Source organism: Adiantum capillus-veneris, chromosome 27 (assembly GCF_014529385.1).
Source record: "Adiantum capillus-veneris isolate H3 chromosome 27, ASM1452938v2, whole genome shotgun sequence".
Taxonomy (NCBI): Eukaryota; Viridiplantae; Streptophyta; class Polypodiopsida; order Polypodiales; family Pteridaceae; genus Adiantum; species Adiantum capillus-veneris.
The window spans coordinates 114665794-114691690 of record NC_140957.1 but is presented as its reverse complement, the minus strand read 5'-3'; the positions used below and the strand labels follow the sequence as shown (position 1 = coordinate 114691690).

The 25897-nt window shown below is 40.8% G+C and overlaps 1 pseudogene; it reads right to left on the bottom strand.

Annotated features, from left to right (window-relative positions):
- Window positions 1-8600: 8600 nt before the first annotated feature.
- Window positions 8601-10002, bottom strand: LOC147422605 (uncharacterized; annotated as a pseudogene).
- Window positions 10003-25897: the final 15895 nt, after the last annotated feature.

Below are 25897 nucleotides of genomic sequence, written 5' to 3'. Positions count from 1 at the left end.
AACAATACCCATATTGCAGTTCGCGACCTTATTGTTGGTCATGTTACACGTAAAATTGAAGACCTTTCAGTGCAACGATGGGTTCAAGTTTGATTTTGTGACATGATCCGAGAGCCACTATGGGACTTTCCATGGACACTAGATGCCCTTGGAGCACCATTTCCGCCTGGAGTGAAGAAGAGTGAGATATTTGCTCGATAAGTCTAAACAGGCACTTTTATGCTCATTTTTTTCCATTGAACTAGTCCGCTAATGTCCCATTGAAATGTCTGCTAATGTTTGTGCTTTTGTAAACAGGTGGTTGTTGAATATCTTCACAAAGGTTGGGGATGCAATTTTAGATAGTCTTGCAGGTTGTGGTGGCTTAGCAATGGAGTGCGAGTGTCTACAATGACATTGCATCAGCATTGACTTGGATGAGAAATTGTTTTTGGCACGTATTCAATTGCAGCAGCGGCTTCCTACTGGTCTAGGATTGACTCATCATGTGGGTGAGGTATCATGTAGGGCACAGTCACAGCCACCCTCGTCTCCTTTACGACGTCTCCAAGAGTCGGTTGTGCGATCTGATCCTCCTCCAAGCAGATCTTCATCCATAGTTCCTAGTTGGCCAAGCTATGGTCAACCGCTCTATCGACCACTATTTCCCACACTGGCCATGGGGGCCCCACCTACACACACCCCAATAGCGCAACCTCCACAGTATTTGCGCCCATCGGGACCCTAGATTTCGACTTGTATTGATTACTCCATATTAACTTATTTCTATGTAATGACACACCAAAACTTAATGGTTGATCATACTATGTTTTAATTTTCGCTCAATCTGATATTTGTTTGCTCTATGTTCTTTTTTTATTTTTGTGACTATGTTTAATTTTTGAAGGCAAGTCAATCGATGGTGGTTAGACTTTCAGTGACTTTTTTTTTCTTCGTAATATTTTAAGTGAAAATATTGTGGAGGACATGGTGTGAATGACCTTTGAAGTAAAGTCACTTGGGGTTTTTTGGCCTGCCCAAAGGGGCTAAGGCCATAGTGGTGGTTTCCCTTTTTTCAGTGAAAAATGTCACATGTATTTTAAAAATAAAAGTAAGAAATAAAAAATAACCTATATGGTTTTGAGTGACTCTTGAGAGGACAGGTTCATTGGATTGGGTGTCTTTTGAGTGGTTCTAGAGATTAAAGGTTAGGTGGCTGGTCAAGAGGCGTTTTTGCAAGCTGGAAGCCTTAAGTGAGGTTGGTGGGAGACCATATAATGAGTGGATAGGTTTTATTCTTCCCTCTTTTGGAGTGGAGACTCGTTGAGCTCCGTGGAGGGAGCTCTCATTAGGTTTAGGTATACTGAAACCCTAGTTGCTAACAAAAAAGGAGGTTAATTTTAAAAGAATGCACAATTTTTTTATTGGCTAGAAGATACACAAGATACTCATTACGGGGACAGCCAATATACTCACGTCTGCATTGAATCATGGAAAGCCTACCCAAACTTCACTCGTGCCATCCTGACTTCAATGCGCACAGAGAGAGAGAGAGAGAGAGAGAGAGAGAGAGAGAGAGAGAGAGAGAGAGAGAGAGAGAGAGAGAGAGAGAGAGAGAGAGAGAGAGAGAGAGGAGGTCATATTAACACGCTCCATGGAAGCTCTCAAGCTTGTGTGAGAGAGTGCGAGAGAGAGAGAGAGAGAGAGAGAGAGAGAGAGAGAGAGAGAGAGAGAGAGAGAGAGAGAGAGAGAGAGAGAGAGAGAGAGAGAGAGAGAGAGAGAGAGAGGAGCAAGGAGGTCACATTATCACTCTCCATGGAAGCTCACAAGCTTGTGAGAGAGAGAGAGAGAGAGAGAGAGAGAGAGAGAGAGAGAGGGAGTAGCAGCTTCACAGTCCCTCTGATGAGTGTTTGACATCACAAGGTGCTCTTGCTTGAAAGCCATCCGCATCCATTCTTGAGTGTTGTTGTGGCTACGGTAATGCCACCTCTTTCTACGTTCTCCATAATGGCTCTATACGCGGCGAGGTATGGGTTCAAAGAGAGAGGAAGGGCTGGCTCATGTGGGTGTTTGTGAGTGTGTGGAGAGAGAGGGGAGAGAGAGAGAGAGCTTTTCCTATGTGTGTTTGGCATTGCTTGCTTTTCTACTGATTTGAGCGTCATTAGAACTGCTGGCTGTTGAATTATTATCCACTTTTGTTGCTTGATTTCTCATTAGAGTCCAAGCAAACATGCCTTCACTATTCTCTACATGGTGAGTATCTACAAAGGTATGAGGATTTGCAGATCTCTTGTCGTGCTCGCTTGAGCGCATCAAATGCACTGCAATTTGAGCCCTCACACAAGCTGGTCACTTCCTTCCAGCATAGCAGGCAATCCACACCTTAGAGCCTTTGATTATGGATCCTTTGCAAGCAAACCAAGGTCATCAGGCATCTGTAATTAAGAAATTAAGAGTTGACTTTGGTTGTTGAGAGCGTATCATTGCAAGGACCTACTAATCAGTACTATTAGTTTTGGCACATAACTGTACAGCAATATAAAACTAATTTTGGGAACAAGCAAAATGGCTAAACTTGCCTTGCAACCATTTGAGGAGATCTCACTCAAGCTTGCCTGTGCGCTTTTGTTGCAGAGATGTTTCGAGTGGAAAACAATGCTGTAGCAGACAACCACACTCAAAATAGCCAGCAACATATGTGCATACACATTCACACAAAGAGAGAGGATTGTCCACAGAGAGAGAGAGAGAGAGTGTGTCCAGCTCCAGCCAGGAGGAAAGAGGGTTGTTGGCTGGGAAGGCAGGGTTAAAAAAGAACAGGGAATAGAGATTTTACAAGCTGGCTATAGTAGGTTAGAAAATCGCTTCAATCGTGTGAATGGTGACTACTGTCGGGTTGCTCTTACCTTCGCTCTCAGTCCTCTCCCTCATCTGCACACACGTGCAATGCATCAGGGATAGCGCCTCGCTCTCAAATCACAGGTTCCTGCAATTGGACAAGCTGAGAAATGCCTGCAATCGACTGATCTGATACACTCCTTAATAAGCAAGCGATGGATGTTGGTTGTTTGGTCGGGTCACATACCAAAGGAAGGCTGCACAAAAATAGCAGCCTCCCCACATGTCACATCGATCGATTCTTTCTATGTGGCACAATGGTTGCTATGCAAGGAAAAAAGAACGAGAAAATTAAGCTCCAAGTCTCCAAGTAGGTCAGTCTCTTTAAAGACAATCTTGCAGAAGCTCTCAGAGAAGTGTCGAGAAAAACTGGAAAAGGTAAGGGAGCGTGAAGGAGCAAGGCAAGTGGCAGGCAAGAAATGGTGGGCCAATTTTTTTGGTGTGGAGGGTAGCGAAGACTTGTGAGTTTAGAAATCAATGGCCAACAGTACCATCACCAATCAGTTCTAGATGCACGGAGAAAAATCTCCCATCAATAGTCTTTGGTGGTGATAGCGCATCTGTAACAATGAGCTCTGTAGGCATTAGGCCCATGAGGCCATTGGGCGACGTGGGCTCAAGCTTGAAATTGAGAGCAACTTTTGCAAGATCAAAAAAATTTTCCTTAGGGGTTTTATGCAATGCAAGATCAAACAACTTTTCTATAAGACTTTACTAGTTCTCTATAAGCCTTGTCCGTTTTAATGTAAGTTAATTACTCACTACTTGTTGTTGCCCTTAATTCTTGCGGCAGGCCTCGTGATTTATCACTTTTTTTCCTCTTGTTTATAAATAGCCCGAAGAACACTAGTTTCATTCATTCATTCATTCGTGCGCAAGTCACGCTAATTAAGTATCTATTTTCAAAAGTTATTCCTTGTGTTTTCTCTCATTCACATATTTACCATGCCTAGAAAAAATCGCGGACAGCGCATTCAGCGTGGTCAACCCCCTCCCCGTGTTGACCCCATCAACAATGTGCACGCCAATTATATTCTCAATAGTATATATGCTATGAATGCAGTATGCAGAGCACAGAGTGCACACAACTACACAAACTCTCTTCGTGCAGTCGATGAGATTCAACGCTATGCAAAACCTTGATTTCAATGCACATCCAACCAAAGGGGATATCGATGAAGTTTTCACACTAGCCAATAATGCAAGTATGATTTAGGGGAAACGTGGTTTTCCCACCCCACAAGTGTGCATCCTTTGAACGACATGTGAAGGCTTGGGTAGAAGTGTGGATGGCATACATTGTTGTGCAAGGAATAGCCAATGGAGCCAACAACAACAACAACTAGATCTCACCTTTCCTCGCTAATGTTGGAGAAATAAGGCCTCGATACCATATTAGCACATTGTACTGCTTTTTTCTCCATATCTATCTTATTGTAGTTGTTGTTTTAAGTTGTGTGCTTTAAGCCCTTTTAATAACAGTCCGTGGTGTTTTTATTGTAGTCTTTGAATGTTGTTCAAAATCAAATTCAACAAACCTAACAATGCTTACACTCAAATGAAAGTACAAGAAACAAGGAACACAATGCAAGTTTTGAAATCAAAATTAGATTACCAATATTAGAAAAGTCGATTACAAGTTAGAGTTGCTTGGCCGCTTGAGCGCACGTACACAGAGCTATTCTCCAAAAATAAGCCTCTTATCATAAGAAGGTTATTATATTTTATATCTAGGGATTTCGAAATGGCCAATGCCCAAGCTCACATGGACCTTTTACAAATATGATGAAAGAATTACAACTCATAGAATAGATATGCTACTCTGGAATCAGGATTTACACAAAGTATAACTAGACTAGCTCGAACGAATAACAGAGCACAAATATATCAAAAATATGGTGTCCGGCTAGGTGGGCACCTGTATGTTGAAATGGCAAAAAAGCAAGGCCTACAAGTGGTGGATGCCGCTGAAGCAAAAGACAAAACCTAAAATCTTGCGGCGATTCCAGTTCATGTTTTAAAAAGAGTTTTGTCCTAGCAACAAAGATGATATAAATTGGCGGGCTTGGGATGGACTTCATGAATAGCATTTATATTTCATGCTATCAACCAAAAGTGATCCTCATCATCAATAAGTATGGGGATTCCTACAAGGACTAAACCCAAAAGTTAAAGCTAAAATCACCCATGTGCATTCTAAAGTTAAGCTAAGATCTCTGACCTGCATCCTAAAACTTTGGAAAATAAAATTTCTAAATCTTTAGTAATGAAAAGGGGCTACAAGCTTGACAACCTGCAACAAATACTCGCGCTACTTCTCAAAATAATCACAACCATAAATGCAAGGCATATTCTCATGATCATGAAGTTGCAAATAAGGCTAAGGGCCCTCAAGGTCCTTTGCCTACAATAAAATTTTCTAGGGCAAAGAAAGATAACCTGTGTTTAAGTGCCTTTTTGACAAGCACACCAAGTAGGATTTCCCTTTGAACAAAAGCATAGAGTAGGAAAAAGCCAAGGGAAATGACAAAGAGACAAGGCAAGGCCCTACATAATGTCCAGCTAGTGTAATTAAATCCATCTTGAAAGTTTCCATAGGTAGAAGTCTCTCACTCCATAGAAGCACATGAGTGCTTCCTTACAGCTTCAATGTGACAGGAGCTAGTGGGTCCACCTGGACTAGCCTACATGCATGGCTACATCAATAGGCACAAGGTGTGTATACTCATCAGCAACGGTGCAACACATAACTTTCTTAATTATTCTTTGGTGAAGTGGATGAAGCTTCCACAAACAAAGAGTACACAAAGCTATACAGAGTCTCTTAAGCAAGGTTGACAAGGCTCAAGTGTTTGGGGCACTATGGTAAAGGATGTTTCATTGGAAGACAGGTCCATCCTATGAGCATCAATTTTTAGGTTATGAACATGTGAGAAGCCAATACAATTCTTGGGCATGAGTGGTTGTATAGCAGCATAAAGCCACATGTCTTCAAGGTACAAGCATAGGTGATTGCATCTATGAAGGGTGTAGATAATGGGAACCTACCCTTGGAGATAGTGTGCTACAGTCGGAAGCCTGGCTGCCCTGCAAAATACTCAAAATAGCACATAGCAAGATGAAAATGGATGAATCTACATACCTGTCGACTCACGCAAATCCATAATCGAGCACAACACAACAGAGAGGGAAAGAGAGCGAGAGAGAGCAAGAGAGCGTGTGCATGCACACCTCCTAGAGCGGAGTGCTACGCCTAACACGACGAGAGAGAAGAGAGGAGGGAAGAGAAGAATAAGACGACGCTGGGTGCAATCTCCCCCCGTGCAAGAGTGATCATTTCCCTCTTGCACGTATTTGTTATATAGATTTCTTGAATGGTCAAATTGATTACAAACTGGCCAGCCGGTCATAAATGGCCTAAGCTCATAAAAGAGCACTTGAATAATAAAATGTACATGATATACATATCCATTCGCATAGGCCAAGCTGGGTTTAGTCTTTTCCACCTGTCAGCTGCAATAAATAATTAAATATCAATTCTATAACATACCTCTCTGTTGGAAAGCAACTGTCCTCAGTTGCGAAAAAATCTGCAAACAATACTTGTCAAAAACAATGATTAGAAATCTGTATCAAATAGTTTAAAAATTCCATAAAATTAGACAACATTGCTTATGCCTGTCGTCATCCACATACTACCTATTCTAGTGTCCCATACCACTAGAATAAGCAGTATATGTCATACCCTGATGAATCAGGATATCATTGGTCACACTCATCATCAATCTCATAATGTCAAGTCTCATCACATAAACATTGTTGTAATAATCATCAGATATCAAATCCCAATCCAATTCCAATTCCACAATATAAGTCCAAATCCAAGTCACTTTCATGATGTACCCGGGTAACAAAATCATGCCAGTTACAGTGGTGGCCAGCCACTGTAGCATGATTTCGTGGTTGGTGTTGCCTAAATCGGCGAATCTACACCAATAAAACGTGCTGCCTAAATCGGCGAATCTGCATTTGGTGAAGAAAATTATGAATCTGCAGTTTGTTGGTGTACTGCCTAAATCTGCACTAGGATGAGCATTGACACACTGCCTAAATCGGCGAATCTGTGTGCTTGTGACCAATGGATTAGACAAGACATACAAAGTGGAAAATAAAAGACCTGTTTGAATGAAATTGGAATAGACTGGAGTGTGGAAGCATGTACCAAATGTTAGCGATCATCACACACCAACTGAGCTCATGTAAGTAGTGGTGTGACAAGTCATCTCAGTAAAGATTTCAATCAAAGTAAGTACGAGCCATGATATTAGAAACAATAGATTTTGAAGCTTATAACATATGCGAACAAGTAAAGAAGCTCCCTCTTCTAAAAATAACCGATGATATTCTTACATATTGAAAAATTGCTTAGGTATAGTCTTGTGAAAACGCATGTAAATAGAGTTACTTGAAAGAAATTAAATAGAATGAGCATGGATTTATCAAACTCTTATATCAATGAGTATTAGAAACATTGGGAGGGGTGGGATGCAGAAACAAATAGATGAAACAATATCGAGTAATATGCAACAATAATTTCACTATCCCGATGATTCAACGTTTAGGATAATTATAGAGCAATCAAAGTAAAATCTAAGTAAATTACATTACTGCTAATGGGTATAACTGACATAATGTCTCATGCAGATAGTGAGGAGAGAGCAATTTTCTCCTTTTTAGTAGATAATTACTTATGTGTCTTGATCCTCATTCTAATGGTTGATATAACATCATCATACATAATAGGCAGAGTATTTATAGGAATGGAATTGGCAACGACAGTCTATAGCGATGGTGTAATGAATTTTGATTGGATTTGCATGCTCTGCTAAGTGATTTTTGACAAGGTAGAAAAAATACATTCTATGCTAATCATTGAAAATAAGTTCAAACTTGAAATTCGAGCGGTTTTAGGTCAAATATAATAAAGCTATCACTGGTAATTACACTAAACTTGTGTAAATTTGTGACTGTTCTTTAAGGCAAGCAAAAGAGGTAATGGGGAATTTACAAGTTCAAGAAATTAAAATACACTAAAGGGCATCGAGTCTGACTGTAAAATTAAATCATCATCGTCATCGTCAATGCTCTAGCATTGTTGCAGGAAGTATTGCATCTAGAGCGTCGTGATTGTCCATCGTTGTAGGTAGTGGTATTGGGGGGAAGAGAGAGAGAGAAATGAAATGAAAAGTTATATTACTCGTCTTTAAAAGCCATGGGGTCAAACTCGTACAATCCTTATGGATCTAATACAATGTCGAGTACAAAATAAAATGAAGTGTAGTGAAAAATTGAATTAAAAGACTAAATTAATATCGGAAGACTGAAATCATCATCATCATGATCATCTCAATGCCCGGGATGGTCGGCAGGCGCGATGTTAAGAAGTTGGTTGCTGAGGAGCGTTGTCGATGTCCGAATATGCTTGGCAACCCGGTGATGTCCGAAAGGCTATTGTATGCTTATTGGAGAGCTTCATCTGTGTTCGTCGTTACAAAGAGTCGTAGTGGGAGAGGGAAGAGAGAGCGAAATGAAATGAAATGTTTTATCATCCGGCTTCCAAAGGCCTATGGGAACAAACTAATAGAATACTTATGGATCTAATACAATGTGGGGTACAAAATCAAATGAAATAAAGTGAAATTCTTAAAAATAAGACTAAACCTTTAAAAAAAATTCCTACGATCGTTTATTGAAATCAGTTTGAGAAAGTATCGCAGTAGTCGCTGATGAGTTTCGTTAATGTCCGCCTCTGTAAACAGCGACCTGCGGAAGAGAGGGAGAAGAGAGTGCTCCCAAGTGCCCAGGGGCATGCCTTGCTGACGCTTCTTGGAGGTGTCCATCTCTTCAAGCTTTCTGCTCCCTTTACCTAGTTATGAGAGAACTCTTTCTACATTAGGTTACATAAGCAATGGATACAAAGAAGTCATTGCTTTCAAAATAGAAAGCAACAAATTAATGTAGTCTTGTGCATAATGTAAACAAATCCACTGGTAGTACAGTAACCTCTGCTCATAGATTTCTGTAAGCAATTCAGCTGAAGCATTTTCGACATTGGGCAAGCCCAATTCACAGCATTGCCATTCCATAATCTTGTTGCAGTTACTGCTATTGGAACATAAACTAGCCTCGTGGGAAGAAACGACACTTTCCTATAATTCCTTGCACATCCACATTTGTAGGTAACAAATTCCTGAAAGCATGGAGCATGCTTGAATGATCAAGCCAGGAAAGCAAATGATAGCACATTAAAGGTTGAACACTGCTAGCAGACACCTACCACATAAAGCTACACACAAATTAACACATTGTTCTTCAAGGACAGGCAGCCGACATAAGAAAACCAGCAGCAATGGAAATCAAGGCATATAACATTCCCACTATAGGCAAACACAAACAGCTGATACCAATTTCTATGAAGATAATAACCTTCATCAGAGAAAAATTTCAAAGCCGCCAAACAAAAGACTCTCCAAGGTGATGTGTGTGCATGTATATCTTACATGCGAATCCATGAAATCTGAATGACATATAAGGAAATGGAACCTTACCCTTTACTGATGGAAAAGACTAAGAGTAAATAGTTTGTCAGCGTTTCTATGTTTCCCATAGAAAGTTCCCAATGGCAAGCTCGCGCATATCAGCGAGAGTGGAAGGGATAGGCAGACCATACTCTTCCAGCAAACGAGCGAGCCTCCACTCCTCCATGGCCTCATAGTCCGCACGTGAGAATCGAGGATAGTGCAGGGGCATCTGGAAAACGGAAGGTACGGAAGCACTGGTCACTCCAAATGTGGAAGGGTAAGGCACTCGCAACCTGGGAGATGAGAAAGTCTCATGTTGCTGCTCCAAATGAAACAGATGCTACTGAGAATTTGAGCGTTTCTTTTCTGAAAGAAGCTTCTGGACAGACTGCTCCAGGGAGGAGACGCGCTCCAGGAGCTCACCATAGCCAGAACTTGGGGGAGGGTTGCAGATGATGATGGCCTGACGTCGTCTGGTGTGTGTGTCTATGTGTGGGAGCGGTTGTTGAGAGTCGAGAGAGAAACAAGTAGCTAATGTTAGCATGCACACAAAAAAAAGAAAAGAAAGAGAGATTGGATGGCCGATATCACAGAGAGAGAGAGAGAGAGGAGCATTGATCGACATGGATCAAAGAGAGAGAGGTGTGTGTGAGGGACTGCCAGTGGGCCAAAGAGAGAGAGAAAGACAACCGCTACATGGAGTTGGAGTCGTCGGGAGTAAGAGAGAGATTTGGGTCGCCACTCGAAAGAGAGAGAGAGAGAGAGAGAGAGAGAGAAAGAGAGAGAGAGAGAAAGAGAGAGACTGGTGTTAGTCTACTCTGCAAGAGGAGGAGACAGAGAGCCACTTGTTGTTGCTGCATGAGGTGGTAGGTGATATCCGGCTGTTGGTTGTGAAAACCATGCAAAAAGAGGAGGTTGCAAACTTGCGCGTGCGAGTGGTTGAGAGGGAGATACGGCAAGAGAGAGTACTAAGAGAGAGAGTAAGAGGCGGAAGTGTGGGTGCACTGCCATTTGGCCAGAGACAGAGAACGCTCAGTGCTGTGGGTGTTTAACGAACGGTAGCCAAAGTTCGTGACGTGCCCGATGACGAGGTTGACGTGGGCTCTGTCCTACGGACGTCAAGGTTGATAGCGCCCTCAGCTATTGGATGGCGACATGTGCGGCTGCAGGTGTTCCCGTCTTGGTGGAATTTGAAGGCAGCACCTCATAGGGGTTTTTCTGCTAGAAAGCATCCCCTGGAGCTGAGAGCTGAGAGTGTGTCCCTGGTCCGTGCTTCCTCCATTCTTCTACTACCCATCGAATTCGTATATCTATTATCTTAACACTCTTTTGCTTAAGCTTGTAACACAAGGTTTATCTAATCATTCGAGGAGTTCCTAGTAACTTAATACTTTCTCTAATTACCTCTACGTTCTATTTGATATTATTATTATTATTATTAATCCCATATGCCCACTTGATTTTCTAAACCAATTCTATAAACTGAAACAATCTTGCCATAAGTATTCTTATAATAAACACCGACAGATACTTATTATCTATAATTAATATGATTACACTAACTCTCTTAAAATGATAAAAGATTAATATTAAGATCTAGAAATATTTTGTCAGAATCATAGAGAGATAAAACAACAAAATTCAAAGGAGTAGAAAAGCTTAAGTAACTTATCTATAGTGTAGAATCTCAAGGATCTATATTCCTCAAAGGCAAATCATGGAGTTTTACTTGGATGCCAAGTTGTTTGTTACCCAAATCGTAGCCTCGTGCTCTGATACCACTGCTACAGTCGGAAGCCTGGCTGCCCTGCAAAATACTCAAAATAGCACATAGCAAGATGAAAATGAATGAATCTACGTACCTGTCGACTCACGCAAATCCATAATCGAGCACAACACAACAGAGAGGGAAAGAGAGCGAGAGAGAGCAAGAGATCCTGTGCAGGCGCACCTCCTAGAGCGGAGTGCTACGCCTAACACGACGAGAGAGAAGAGAGGAGGGAAGAGAAGAATAAGACGACGCTGGGTGCAATCTCCCCCCGTGCAAGAGTGACCATTTCCCTCTTGCACGTATTTGTTATATAGTTTCTTGAATGGTCAAATTGGTTACAAACTCGCGGGCCGGTCATAAATGGCCAAAGCTCATAAAAGAGCACTTGAATAATAAAATGTACATGATATACATATCCATTCGCATAGGCGAAGCTGGGTCTAGTCTTTTCCACCTGTCAGCTGCAATAAATAATAAAATATCAATTCTATAACATAGTGTACGCAAAAACCACTTCTACAAGTTACCTAGTGAAGTTATGAGTAGCTACTAGGGTCTAAGTAGCTATATACTTAGTCAAAATTGAGTACAAGCACCTATCCATAGGACCCAATACCTTCATTTTGGTCACTAGTCTTTCTCCAAGCATGTTTGTATCTATCATGGTTTGTCAAAACTCTTGTATCATCTTGTAACTGAGCATTAAGTGTAGTAATGTTTGTACTTCTAGAGTTGTACTTTTGAACCAATCATGAATTTGAATATTTAAAATCCAATTGTCTGAGCGTCATTTGAATTAAGCCTTTCAACTCAGTTCAGAGATTTATCTAACTTTTTCGTGTGGTATTTTGAAGTTTGATTCTATTCATTTCATTAGATCTGATATTTGGCATCTAACTTTGGAATTTGAATATCTAAAATCTAGGTGTCATTTGAAGGTCTTTTAGCTCAAAGTGTAGTTATCAACATAGCACTCTCGAATTTCAGGCTGACCCTCGAGACTAAGTGGCAGAGGCATGGGAGGGTGGGATCTACGACCGCGGGATCGTGGGCCGTAGATCTGGAATGTGGGTACCCTAGATTACTTTTGTAAAAAGTAGTCTAGGGTACCTATGTTTTGAAAGTAATCTAGGATACCCCCTTTTGTGGACGTGGGTTTTGAACTCATGACTATATCCATGAGAAGCCCATATCTTAACCACTACGTCATACACGCGTTCTGAAACATGGGGACCCTAATTTACTTATAAATGTATACACAAAGGCGACGGCCAAAAGTAATCTAAGGTACACTAAATTAACTTTTATAATAAAAAATAATCTAAGAATCTAAGGTACCCTAGATTACTTTTAACGCCACCACTAAGATCTACAACCCACAATGCCCCCATCGTAGATCCCACCCTATTTATTGGTGTTATTGCTTGTCTACTTTCTCTATACGTCAAGATAAACAGTCTAATTTTTTGTTTTTTAATGTAATGAACTTAATCAGTGTTGACAAATATAAAGATGTTTTTTCATTTGATTTACATTTGGTAGAGAGGAAGAGTCGCTCCTAGGAGCAGAAATCTTCAAGAGAGGGAGAGCTTTACACGGGCCCTCATAGGAGGGGAGCCATCGGACCCGGGCCACTCAGAGAAGAAAGGGCTGAAGAGTGGAGGTGCTAAGGGGATGTATGAAGGGGCACCATCTGAAGGAAAGGAGAACCTGTTAAAGCAACCAAATCAAAGGAAGTGAGGAGGGCGGCTTATAAGGAGCTAGGCATGCCATTCAGAAGCTTTGAAGAGAGAGGGTTGGCTAATGGTCGTTCAAAGGGGGTTGTAGGTCATCCGACAGCTTGAGGACAGTAGGTTGCAACCTACACTAGGATAAGGAATAAGGGAGACTCTGTGAGCGCTGGAGTAGAGAGCTGAGAAGAAGCAAGCTCTCACAAGAGAGAGGAAGGGGAAAGGGAGCATGGGAGGCGATGCTCATGATAAGGCTCTGGAAGCCTGCACAAGCTTGCAAAAAAAGGAGAGCGAGAGGGGGTGAGCGGCGATGTGCGCCAGAGAAGCAAAGGGGCATTCAAAAAGGGCCGGGGGCCGCCAACTTCAGAGAAAGGGGGGCTGCTAAGAGAGGCATTAAGAGGAGCGAGCTCACAAGAGAGTCTGCATACCGGGCACTGCGTCGCTCATTCAGAGAAGCAAGGAGAGAGCCCTGAAGAGCTAGGGCCCTGCTTAGATGTGAGCGCAGAGAAAGGGAGCCGAGGTGCAACCAGAAGGGGGCACTTTCAAGGTTGGCCCATTAAGCTGCAATAAAAGGGGTTGGGCAAGGCTAAGAAACTCAGGATGGGCAGTCACAGGGCAGCAAATGGAGGGATTTGAGGAGGCGGCGCTGTTGGAGAGAGAAGAGCACGGGATCGAGCTTGCAGGCGGCAAGGTTGCAAGGGACGCCAATTTCAAAAGAGGGTATCACTGAAGACATCAGATCCGACCAGTGTTCGGGAAAAGTGTGCCTCAGCTTAGGCTTGAGCTGGTTGCAAAATCAAAGTAGCAGGTTGAGGGGAGGGCAAGAAGGAGAAAATTTCGCTTAAAATACATGGAAAATAGTGTAATTTTGTAAAAATATTAGCCAATATTGTAAAATTTCCGGTTCAGATTTGTCTTGAAGGGATTTTTGTATGTTTGTGAAATTGATTTTTCCCGAACACTAGATCCGACTAAGCAACTTGAGAATAGATCCATAACCTTCAAATTGTAAGGCTCGTGAGCATTCTGATGATCCCTCCCGTGCCTCTTTGTAGATTGGTGACTCATAAAGTTGTTAGATTTGCCACCCAATGCCAAGTGGTTGAATCTAATGTCGTTGAAAAAGTGGGGTAGATGCGTTGATCCTACCATACCTTTGATTGACGTGGATGATGAGGTGGATATCATGTCTACAGGATAAGCCTCCTCCCAAAAGAGATCAGTATCACAAAATGGCATAGGAAAGGGATCAGTAATGGTTGCTACATTCAATTTTCTATAATCCACACATACTCTTAAGGCTCCATTTTTCTTTGGCACAACCAGTATAGGAGACAACCATGATACTTCATGTACAGGTTTAATGAACCCTACTGCCAAGAGCTTATCAAGCTCCTCCTTCACCTGTTTGGCAAAGTTAGGATTCATTCTATATCTTTGCTGCACAATTGGTTTTGCACTCTCTTTCAAATTAATCCTATGCTGATGTAGTGCTGGGTCAATGCCTCTCACCTGAGAATAATCCCAAGCAAACACATCCTTATAATCAACCAATAATTGCAACAGCTGTGCCAGAAATTCCCCTTGAATGTGTGCACTCACTTTGACCATTCTTGGTTCTACCTCTGTTCCTAAATTCAGCTCCTGAAGTTCATCCTTTTCTACCCTGCTAGATGCCCCAAACTTCTTTTCATAAATTTTCTCAGCCATATCCCTGGCCTCCTTTTCTTCCTGCTGAATCTGTTCCTTAACAGAGATAGCATATTTCTGGTCCACCAACTGTTACAGTTCCTTACCCTGCACTGTCTGTCCTGGTGCTAAACCTGTATCTGGCTCATCCTGTTCCGTACCTTGCTGTAACATGCTTTCCACATCTACTTCAAACACAGGTACAACAGTTGTATTGGCCATCAAGAACTCTTCCTCTTGGTCATCTGTGACCTCATCAGCAAAATTAATAGTCTGAGCAAACAGTGGTTTCTCACTTAATGGAACCATCTTCCTTCCCCTCATAGGTATGGTTACTTTCTTCTTCCCTTTCTTCAATATGACAACATTTTCTCCCCAGTCTTGTCTTACTTTAGCCAATCTGAACCAAGGTCTTCCTAACAGCATTTCATATGCAGCTGCTGAGTCTGACATTCTGAGTACAACAAAATTAACAAAAAAGGATAATCCTGACACCTGAATTTCCTGTGCTTTGAGAATTCCCAAAGGTTGCACCCTAGATTGGTCTGCCATTTTCACCTGAAAAGGTGCTGGAGCCAGAGCTCCCAACTCCATTCTTTTGTACACTGCCTCTAGTAAAATATTCACCCCAGAGCCTCCATCCAATAACACATCATCAAAATTTTCTCCAAGAAAGTGTACTTTAATAACTGGTACCACAAAGTCCACATCTGCTGGATCAATTCTATTTGCTACTGCTGGAGACAACTGCCTGTCCATTGTGCCAAGTCCATTCAGGTTCTGCAGCTTTCTGAACAATCTGTCTTTGAAAGCTGGAACCAATTGCAACAACTGATCCAAAGATAATTGAAGAGGTGAGCTAATAAGTATTTCAAACCAGTCCTTATCCTGTTTATTCTCCACCTCCTTACTCCCATTATTATGCTCTTGCTTCTCATTTGGGTCATCCTCAACATCCACCTGCTTTGCCTGGTGTTTAGCAATCCTTTTTGTAACTTGATCTCTTACCCCTTTTTGCTCCTTCCAATCCAAAGGTGCTTTATCCTTAGACCTAGTCACTGCTAGAACTTCAACATGATCCTCCTGCACACATTGGTTACAATCACAAGCCCATTGATGTTCCTCTTCATTCCCTTGCTACTCCTGTTCTTGGTCAGTATCTTGAATCTGCTCATCCTGAGAAAACACATCAAACAAGATTACATTTGCCTGAGCTGCTGGCTGATTTTGCTGCTGCTGCTGTTGCTGTTGCTGCTGTTGCTGCTGTTGCTGCTGTTGCTGTTGCTGTTGCTGTTGCTGTTGCTGTTGCTGTTGTTGTTGCTGTTGCTGTTGCTGTTGCTGTTGCTGTTGCTGTTGCTGTTGCTGTTGCTGTTGCTGTTGCTGTTGCTGTTGCTGTTGCTGTTGCTGTTGCTGTTGCTGTTGCTGTTGCTGTTGCTGTTGCTGTTGTTGCTAATTTCCAGGTTGATTGGGCTGATTATATCTCACAATGGGCATTCCCCTTTCTTCCCTATGCTTCACCCATAAAGCACAATTGGGACCTACCCAGTGATCTGGTGCACCACAGTACACACAGGGTCTCCTATTATTATTGTTCTCCTGCTCTCTCCAAGGAGGTCTAGGAGGTCTTGCCCTCGGAAATGGTGGTCTTCCCCTAAATGGTACTGCTTGATTGGCTCCAACTTCTGGTCTTCCTCTTCCTATGTTAGGTGCTGTCTGCCCTCTATTCTTTGGATTGTACCAACAGCTAGCAGTGTTATGTCCATCCCTTTCACAAATGTGACAATACACTTTTTCTTTAGGTGCTACAACAGAATAACCAAACTTTTTAAGTTTGCCTACCAAATCTTGCTCAATGCTCTGCTTTTGCTTGACTTTCTTCTTCTTACTGCTCTGTTTCTTCTTTCTTTTTTCTGTTTCCTCATCACTGTCTGATGGTGAGTCTGAATCTGAGTTCCCACTGGAATCTGTGTCTTCAGATGCTTCTTCTGAATCTGAGTCACTGTCTTCTTTTCCTTTTGCCTTGGTCATGCCAAGTCTCTTCTCCACCCTTGCAGCAGCAGTAACAAGGTCATCCAGACCTCCAGCAATATCAATGCTAGCTACTGCTCCCTTTAAGCTGCTTCTCAATCCTTTCAAAAAATAACCTGCTAACATTTCATTAGTGGGTCTTTCATTCCCCTGCAATCTTTCTACTAAAATTCTGAACTTCTGTGCATAGTCTTCAACCAGCATCTTATTTTGCTTAATGTCTCTGAGTTTTCTCAGGACATCATTCGGAGTCTTCTCCTTTCTAAATCTCTGCAGAAATGCCTGCTTCAAAGCATTATAAGTAGCAAAATGTGCAATGCCATATTGGCTGAACCAACTCATGGCCTTTCCTTCCAATGTGGCAGCAAACTGTTCCATCTTAACTCCATCAGCATACATCACCTGATAGCCACTTGCCTGCCACTTAATTTCAAACTGTGCCACATGACAGTCAGCATCTTCCTTACTCCCTGCTCTAAACTTGGCTGCCTTGACCTTTGGGTTGGGTGGTGGTTGAGCCATTGGAATGGGTTGTGGTGGTCTCCTAGGTCTTTGCCTAGTAGCCCCCTGAAGTGGGTCAAACTGGATCCTTCTCCTGGTGGTTCTTCCTGCCAGGAATAAAGCTCCAATAAATTGCCTCACTCTCTCTTCTCCTGCTGCTCCTGATCCTACCCCTCCTTGGTCTACAGGTTGCTGCCCCTGAGCATCGGGTGATTGCTGATTGTCATGATCATAGTTAAATGGATCAATGTTTCCAGCCTGTGCTTGAGCCCTTGTGTAGTACACTCTTCCTACTCTCCTGTCTCCCTCTGACATACATCATTACTTGAAAATAAACGTTAACCCAGCGGATCGCCAAATGTGTTGTGGGTTAGGTCAACACATGAACATCATACACAGCAAGAATAACCATCTACTCCACCATACTTCATCAACAACAATTCAGACACAGTAAACATAACTACTCAAAGAATATCAGAGTAAGCAGAGACAATACACTGAATAGTTGCTGCACTGCACCATCATCATCACATTCATATCAGAGAACAGATACATCGTGCGCAGATACATTCCCCACTTATATATATAAATCCGACTTAACTACCCAGTCACAAGACATTCAGCAGACTGCAACTGAAAGACAGTTACATCCGACTTAGCAAAATACAGCTCAGTAAATATCCGATAAGTCAAAATCCGACTTAGCTATTCAGAGTCAGTTTCTAACATGTGCCTCTCAACAGAGAGTGTACTTAAAAAACAAAATAGAGCTCACATTAGTCTGCAAAGAAGGTGACTACCACTACCCACGATTCTAGTCAAAATCAACCAAGGGCAAGGATGTTTGGATTCTCAATGGAGAGTTGAGTGGTGTGTGGTGTGGAGAGGGAGACGATAACTTGTCTTTTCTTTGCTTTCTACATGATTATTCTTCTTTAGCCACCTTTGTTTCATTTTTAAGCTCTAATGAAACTTGCTTTTGTTGCTCTTTGTCTAGTGCTACCTGTGAGTCGATCACTCTTTTTTGTTGCTTTTCTCTTTTATTCTAAACATGGGTAATGAAATTTTTGTCGTCTTCTTCTTCTTCACTAAGAGAGGATTAAGTATAGTAATCAACTTTCACACAAGCAAAATCCATCTGCAATGAGAGTTATACCATGAAGTAACAACATGATAATATCGCACCTTTACACTCATCTCAACTTTTGACCACTTCTTCCTTTCCGGTTTCAATCTATCAAGAATGGATTTTTTGTTGACAATACCAAATTGATGTACCATATAAACCTTATGTACAATAATTGAAGTCTATTAAAAAAACCCAATGTGAGAAGTCAATACAGAGCAAAATTGAAGTTAAGTGACACGCATTAGTGATGCTCAATGCAAGTAGTAGCTCTCCTTCTTTTGTCGCTGACACTTCAATAAATTGACATCGTACACTAACATGGTATTGAGCACTAAATACTCTATAATTCAAAACAGCAAACATACAAATTATACAAAAGTTTCATTGATAACATGGATATAGGGAAATATTTAAATTATTACGTACTTTTTTTAATGAGTCTCCACCAAATTTTCAACATGTGGTTACCATCTCATACCAAAAATTTCTTACCCGTAAGGTCATGCCACTCTCTTCCAAAAGCCCTCTCAAACTCATCATTTCTTGGATATCATACCGATACCCACTCCTCAAGATTTCCGATTTGTCGCAAGCATTATCTCCCCTCTAGGACCTTTTACGAAGACAAGAAAGTGACCCATAGTCTCAAGGTAAGCAGCTGAGTTGAATAAGCAGCCGAATTGAATGAAGGTATCAACCACTAGGTGGAAAATCTAACAGCTTTACGAGCCACCAATCTACAAAGAGGCATGAGAGGGGGCATCGTCCTTTACAAATTGGCTCAACATATCATTTAATTGAGGTTTGAAGCGAGCTTTAGAGTGATGTTTTTTGAGTTATTGCTCAACTGACCAAATCTCATTAAAAAGCTCGCTCCAAAAAGAGTTTTCAGAGCTAGCTTCTAGAGCGATATTTTTTTGCTCTCTCTCTCTCTCTCTCTCTCTCTCTATATATATATATATATATATATATATATATATATATATATATATATATATACACACACACACACACACACACACACACACATATATATATATACACACACATGTGTATATATATATATGCACTTCATTGAGAATACATATTTACAAGCATTCACATGCACAGGCTCATAATAGCATGCAACCCAAAGTGACAAGTTTTGTCACTCTAAATCCTCTAGGAATCTCACATCAAGAGTTATCATTTGCCCAATCGTCTCTCCATATTTCATATTTTTCGCATTGTGACTATAAGCTTGATGTTCAGCCTTTACACGACGACGCACTGGCACAATCATTGAATTGATAGTCCTAAGATGTGGATTGGCCAACACATTTAGCTAAACTTTATTCTCCGATTCTATTTCTACAAAATGTGTAGATGTGGATTGGCCAACACATTTAGCTGAACTTTCTTCTCCTATTCTATTTCTACAAAATGTGTGAGTGCTCCCACATTATCCACAATTCTTTGCTTTGCTTAGTCACTGATTGCACACCTATCAGAAATTAAAATCATTTTAAGCCTCTGCTTGGCTATCTCTACATTTTTGGCTTTGGAGGAAAAAGAACTTTCCCACGACTAGTTCAATCCCTCATAAAAAATCAAGACTTTGTTGCTTTGTGGATACTCATAAAAATTAACACTCGACATGCATGCATGTATGGTCATTCTCTCTCTCTCTCTCTCTCTCTCTCTCTCTCTCTCTCTCTCTCTCTCTCTCTCTCTCTCTCTCTCTCTCTCTCTCTCTCTCTCTCTCTCTCTCTCTCTCTCTCTCTCTCTCTCTCTCTCTCTTCGTCATACCTTTGAATCATTCATATATTCATTTCACAATGAGAAAATTTGGTCCACAAATTACTCACCCCTCATCTCTGTATAGCAAGAGCTATACTCAAAATAGAAAATAAATGGTCATCGACACAAGTTTTTATATGAAGAGTCTTCAAAAGAAAACATTGTCACAAGTATACATACAATACATACCCACACAACATAAGAAAATATTGTTGTCAATCGGAATCCTTCTACAGATGGCCACAACCCCTATATTTATGTATGAAGAACCTTCATGTACGAATTAGATCGTTTTTTGGGACTGTTTAAGTTGCAGACTGTCATGAAGGACCTCCATTGTCATGAAGTACCTAATGGAGGTGGTGGTGCCGCCTCTTTGGGATGCTTGGATGCATAATGATCACTCAACTGATTATGATTTGCAAGTTGTGCATTGCAGATGGGGCACACAGTCTTCAGAGCAGTAGCACGAGCTTCCAGCTCAAAACCCTTGGGCTTTTAATTGTGCTTCCCATCTCTCTCTCTCTCTCTCTCTCTCTCTCTCTCTCTCTCTCTCTCTCTCTCTCTCTCTCTCTCTCTCTCTCTCTCTCTCTCTCTCTCTCTCTCTCTCTCTCTCTCTCTCTCTAAAAAAAAAAAAAACTAAAGGCATCTTGAGGAAAAATCCAATCAAGAAGCCTTGTATTAGAAGATGAATAATGGAAAAAGAATGCATCCAATACATAACTATATTGTGCAGTTATGAGCTTCACCTAAAAAGAAACTGCCACTCGATGAAAGCTATGCCTTCAATTTCCAAAGAAAAATAGGAAATGCCAGGGTGTAAATTTATAGAACTATGCCATCTGCATTACCGTCCAAAAGAGAGGTCAAGAGAACTGGGGTAAAAGCCCCAAAAGTTGACCAACTAAGTTGGCGGGCAAATTTTGACCTCTACGTTGAGCTGTTTTGAGCTCAAAGGGGTGCATCAGATGGCTAAAGGCAACATCTATCAGCACTAAAAGTCGCAAATCGAGCGGCGATACAGAGGCGATGAACAACGATGTGGTAGTTTTATAGTGTAACAAAATTGGGGGCTAGTGAGCAAACACTCCCAAGGGGAGTAGAGAGACAATGCGCTAGCAAGGCTTGAACACAGAATCCGACGACAAAAATTTGCTCTCACTTATGCTAACCACGACAGAACTAAATAGTCGATGTGTCATTTTTGGAGCTTTCTTGTACTAGTGTTAGGGGTCAATGGGTTCCTCTACAAGGACCCGACTTTTAATTGGGGGTTTTACCCTGCTACCCTCTACAAGGACCCGACTTTTAATTGGGGGTTTTACCCTACTACCCTAACCAAAAAGATCACATTAAACGCTTATTTGAAACTCTTATTTAATTTGCCTTCACTACTTTTTTTCACTTAGCATTGTCAACCTTTTCTAAGTCATCCATTCGTATGTGCTCGTCTCCTCCGTCATCTTGAAGGTCTGAGGTCCAAAGAGTCAAATGGTCTCTCAATAATTGCATGATCAAAGTGCTATCTTTGTAAGACTCTTCACTCAAATGTATCCAACTTAGCAATTGCTTCATCAAATGTCTACTTGGCTAGATGGCAAGCTCTCTCTGGAGAGTTCAAAATTTCATAGTAAAATACAGAAAAGTTCCATGCTAGACCAAGTCGAATGGGGTGAGTCGAAGGTAGACCAGTTGTAGCTGTGTTGGATGCAACCTAATATGCTTTCAAAAATTGGTCGATACCCTCTTTCCATTCACTGTCAGTTTTGAACTCAGAAAGATACCAAAAATAGTCTCCTTTCATCTTGTAATAGAAGACTGTAGACTCTCCAGTTCCCAAAGATGGGATAATTCGGACGATTGAGGCCCCCCTTTTTTACAATGACTGCAAGAAGTTCTTTGCATTTGCAAGAAGTCTCACATTCATGGCGCATAGGAGTCTCACATAGACGGCATATGATACATTTCAAGAGAATGGAACATCCATGGCACATTTGATTATAATGACATCGTACATTTGATGTCATGCATAGCTACATGTCGGTTTGCAAATTTCTTACAGATATTGCCAAATAAAAGGAGGGTCGGAGCCTCTCGATTTTTTTCCTTTATTTGTAAGAAATTCTCTACAATTTGCAAGAAATCTCACATTCTTTATCAACATATGTTCGTCTGCGGGGATTCGCCCCCCTTTTTTGCACTTGTGTAAGACATTTATAGATCTCGAAAACCTTATAAGCAAACAATCTTGGAGCTTTTTTACAGATCTGAATCAAAGCAAACATGCTAAGAGCCTTACCATGGAGTTGCACAGGCCAAGCAGACCCAAAGCACGAAGGCATGGGGCAAGTAGGCCAAGCAGAGCCAAAGCAAGAACGCAGGGCAAGGCCAGACTGGGCGGAGCGAGAGCACAGAGCGAGGGGAAAGAGAGCATAGAGTGGACCATTTTGAGAGGTGTGTCAGAGAGAGAGACCTTATGGGAACCCTCCTAGTCGAACACACATTTCAAAGTCAAATTTTTGATATACTGTACCTTATTTTTTTGAGAACAGTGTACATGAGCTATGTAAATATTTTGATCCTAGAGCTACAGATTTCTGAGATGTAATGTTTGTTTATGTATATAAGGTCTAAAGTAGCCAGCCATTGGCCATTCTTTAAAGCCCCTTAGGTATAAAAGCTAATTGCTCTAGTTTGAAAGGACATTCTTAGGGATAAAGGAAGGAGCTCTATTGTACTTATAGTCAAGCAACTACTCATCTCAAATTTATAATCAACCTATTTCATGATTGGATAATCTAATTCGAATTCCAAAAATTGCATTGTGTTCCTCGTCTCTTGCTCTTTGATTCAAATGTAAGCATTGCAAGTTTTGTTGTGGTTTGTGATCTCACATCTACGAGCCTTATCTTCAGTTTTGAGTGCTTAAATCATTGTTTTATGACATTTTGACTATAGAAGAGTGATATTAGACCTTAAGACGACCTGTTTGAGTAGTTTTGTAGCAATTTTTATGACGTAGTAAACGATGGATCGTGTGTCAGTAGCATGCATTGATGTATGCAAGATGACGATCTACTATGTATTCCCCTTCGATGAGAGCATTATCACGAGCATAGTATTCAACTAGGCACTTCAAGAGCTAATTATAAAAAATGCAGAACTTGGTTAGCACAACTTTTAAACTTAAAAAGGGTGGACCATGAAAAATACGAATGCTAGTGGTACAAAAAATATTGTTTGAATCTCTCACTAGAGAAGATGAGGAGGTTACAATTGAAAGAGATTTACTTTGATTTTTTTGAGGAGATGATACCATTAATGCAAAACAACGATGTTTGCTAATCTATTTCTTTTGCTTTGATATGGATGTTGTATGCAGATTTAAAGGTATAATATTCAAAGAAAAAAAAAAGCAAGGTATTCAAACGGGTGACAGATATATGATAATCTTTTTTAACTAAGACAATATAATTTTCTCTTTTCATGATAGTAATTCCTAAATCAAGACAATGGAAGAGAAAAGTGTTACCTTTTCAAGATGTGTACAAAAGATTCAGCATCAGGGTTATGAATCCAATCAATTGAATGAGACGAATTGGACAACATGATTTGAGAAATACTTGGGTTCACTTTGGCCATACACATAGGATAGACAGGTGCTCTACATATGATTTGAAGTACGTTTGCATACGGTTGAGAATATGAAACATTTATTCTAAGCAATGTTTAATTGATTATGCAACATTGCCAATATGCGAACATTACAGGTTATCGCAACTTGTGAAGCAAAAGAAGAGAATGAAGAGTCCTGTCTTGTTTTGAAGAAGCCTCAATGCAACCATGGAAAAATGTGGACAAGAGCGACTTGATTTTGTAGGATTCATGTGAAATGTGGAGAAGCCTTAGTGCAACCATGGAACAATGTGGGCAAGAGCCAATTGATTTTGTAGGATTCATGTTAGATGAGGCAAGGGCAAACTGGTCATCAGTAAGAACAATGTACAATGGATGTTATGGAAGACAGAGAGCGCTCCTACCTTTTTCATTAGGATCAAACCTAGCAAAAGTACACCCAAAAGTTGGTGCCTACATCAAAGCAAAACGAGCATATTGAAATATGTGAAAGCGTGAAAACTATCAACTATAGAAGAAGCTACACTTCAAGCGATGCCCACCAAAGAATCGTGACTAGTTCACTGCTTTAGCCTACACATGTAACACCTCCCAATGAAGTTTACATTCCTAAAGTCAATAAATCTATAACCACATACAAAGATATGTACACAATGTATGCACATGCTCAACATATTCCTTCTTGTTTTCAAATCAAAAACTTAAGCTTCATACAACGATAATCGCAAAGGTATCTACTTTGTAGTAGAACAAAATGCACTCTCATTGCAAAATACCAATAATATGAATGAAATCTTTTTCATAGTAATATATAATGCACTCTCTTTGCAAAATACTGATAATCATAATGATGTCTTTATCATGGTAAAGCATAATGCACTCCTATTGCAAAATAAACTTAAGATAAAACTAGTCTCCACTCCTACAATGTTCTAACCACTTTGCAATTGGGTTGTAGTAAGACCCTATCGAATAGCGCTCCCCGTTGGAAAGGGTTAGTCTTGACATTTTGACCCCTTCTTGCACACACATTGCCATTCACCACTCGACCTTTTAACTCTCAAAACTATAACATAGGACAAGATAAATGCGTTTAAACCCTACATCCTAAACCTGGACTGCAACTATGAGGAGCATCAATTGTTTTTGGAGAGTGGTGGCGAAATTACCAATCCTATTTTCTCCAAAAGAAATTCTCCACCTCTTCCCAAAGATGAGGTATTACATGCGATAGAGCTAACGTACAACGAATAGGGGACGACATTAACTCGTTAAGGGTTTTGGTATCCATCATCTTAAGACCAAATTTCCATTGAGATGGTACTTTCCTTACTTCTGATTTAGTTTCATGGTTGCCAATGAATGAAGGCAACGTCTTCAATGACTGAGGTTTGATGTCCTCCGACCTATCTGTACCTACACCATTCACCATACAGTGATCGGATATCATTGGAGTAGAACTCATGTTTTAAATGGATCTCAATGTATAGGAGTTGAATGAAGTGTTGTGCTTCCATTTTTCCTCTTTCTCATATCCTCCCACAGGTCCTGTGGCCATGGTTCTTCCACTTCAAGAATTGGCAAAGGTGCTTGTGAATATAGCAAAATAGACCCATCAAAAGGGGTTGAAAATTTTATCCAGCTCTGGATACACCTTACAGATCTATGCAAAAGCATCTCTAATGTTAATGACTATTCTAAGTCATTTTGGCCAAGTAAATTTTCACCTATAAAAAATTAGAGTTTCACTTTATTGATCTAAGGCCTGTTACCTACACAACAATATTGCTCATTGTCGACGATACTCTCTCTCTCTCTCTCTCTCTCTCTCTCTCTCTCTCTCTCTCTCTCTCTCTCTGCGTGAGCGTGCGCGATTTGGTGCAATGAGGAAATACATCCTTTCTGTCCTCGGATATTAAGGATCAATATGTACAGGTGTTAATATAGAAAAACGGACCGATCACGGATAGACAGACGAAACCGAAAAAAACAGTTGTACCATCATAATGCCCAAATATATATTCATGTACATGCCGTGAATGAAAGAAGTCATCCAATTTACCCTTTTTCCATCTCTTCAACTCACACAGAAATATATGAATCAAGAACTAGTATGCATGCATGCGTGCCAGGGGCATCCTGTTCGCTCTCAGGAATACCCATCAAAAGCTTCCTA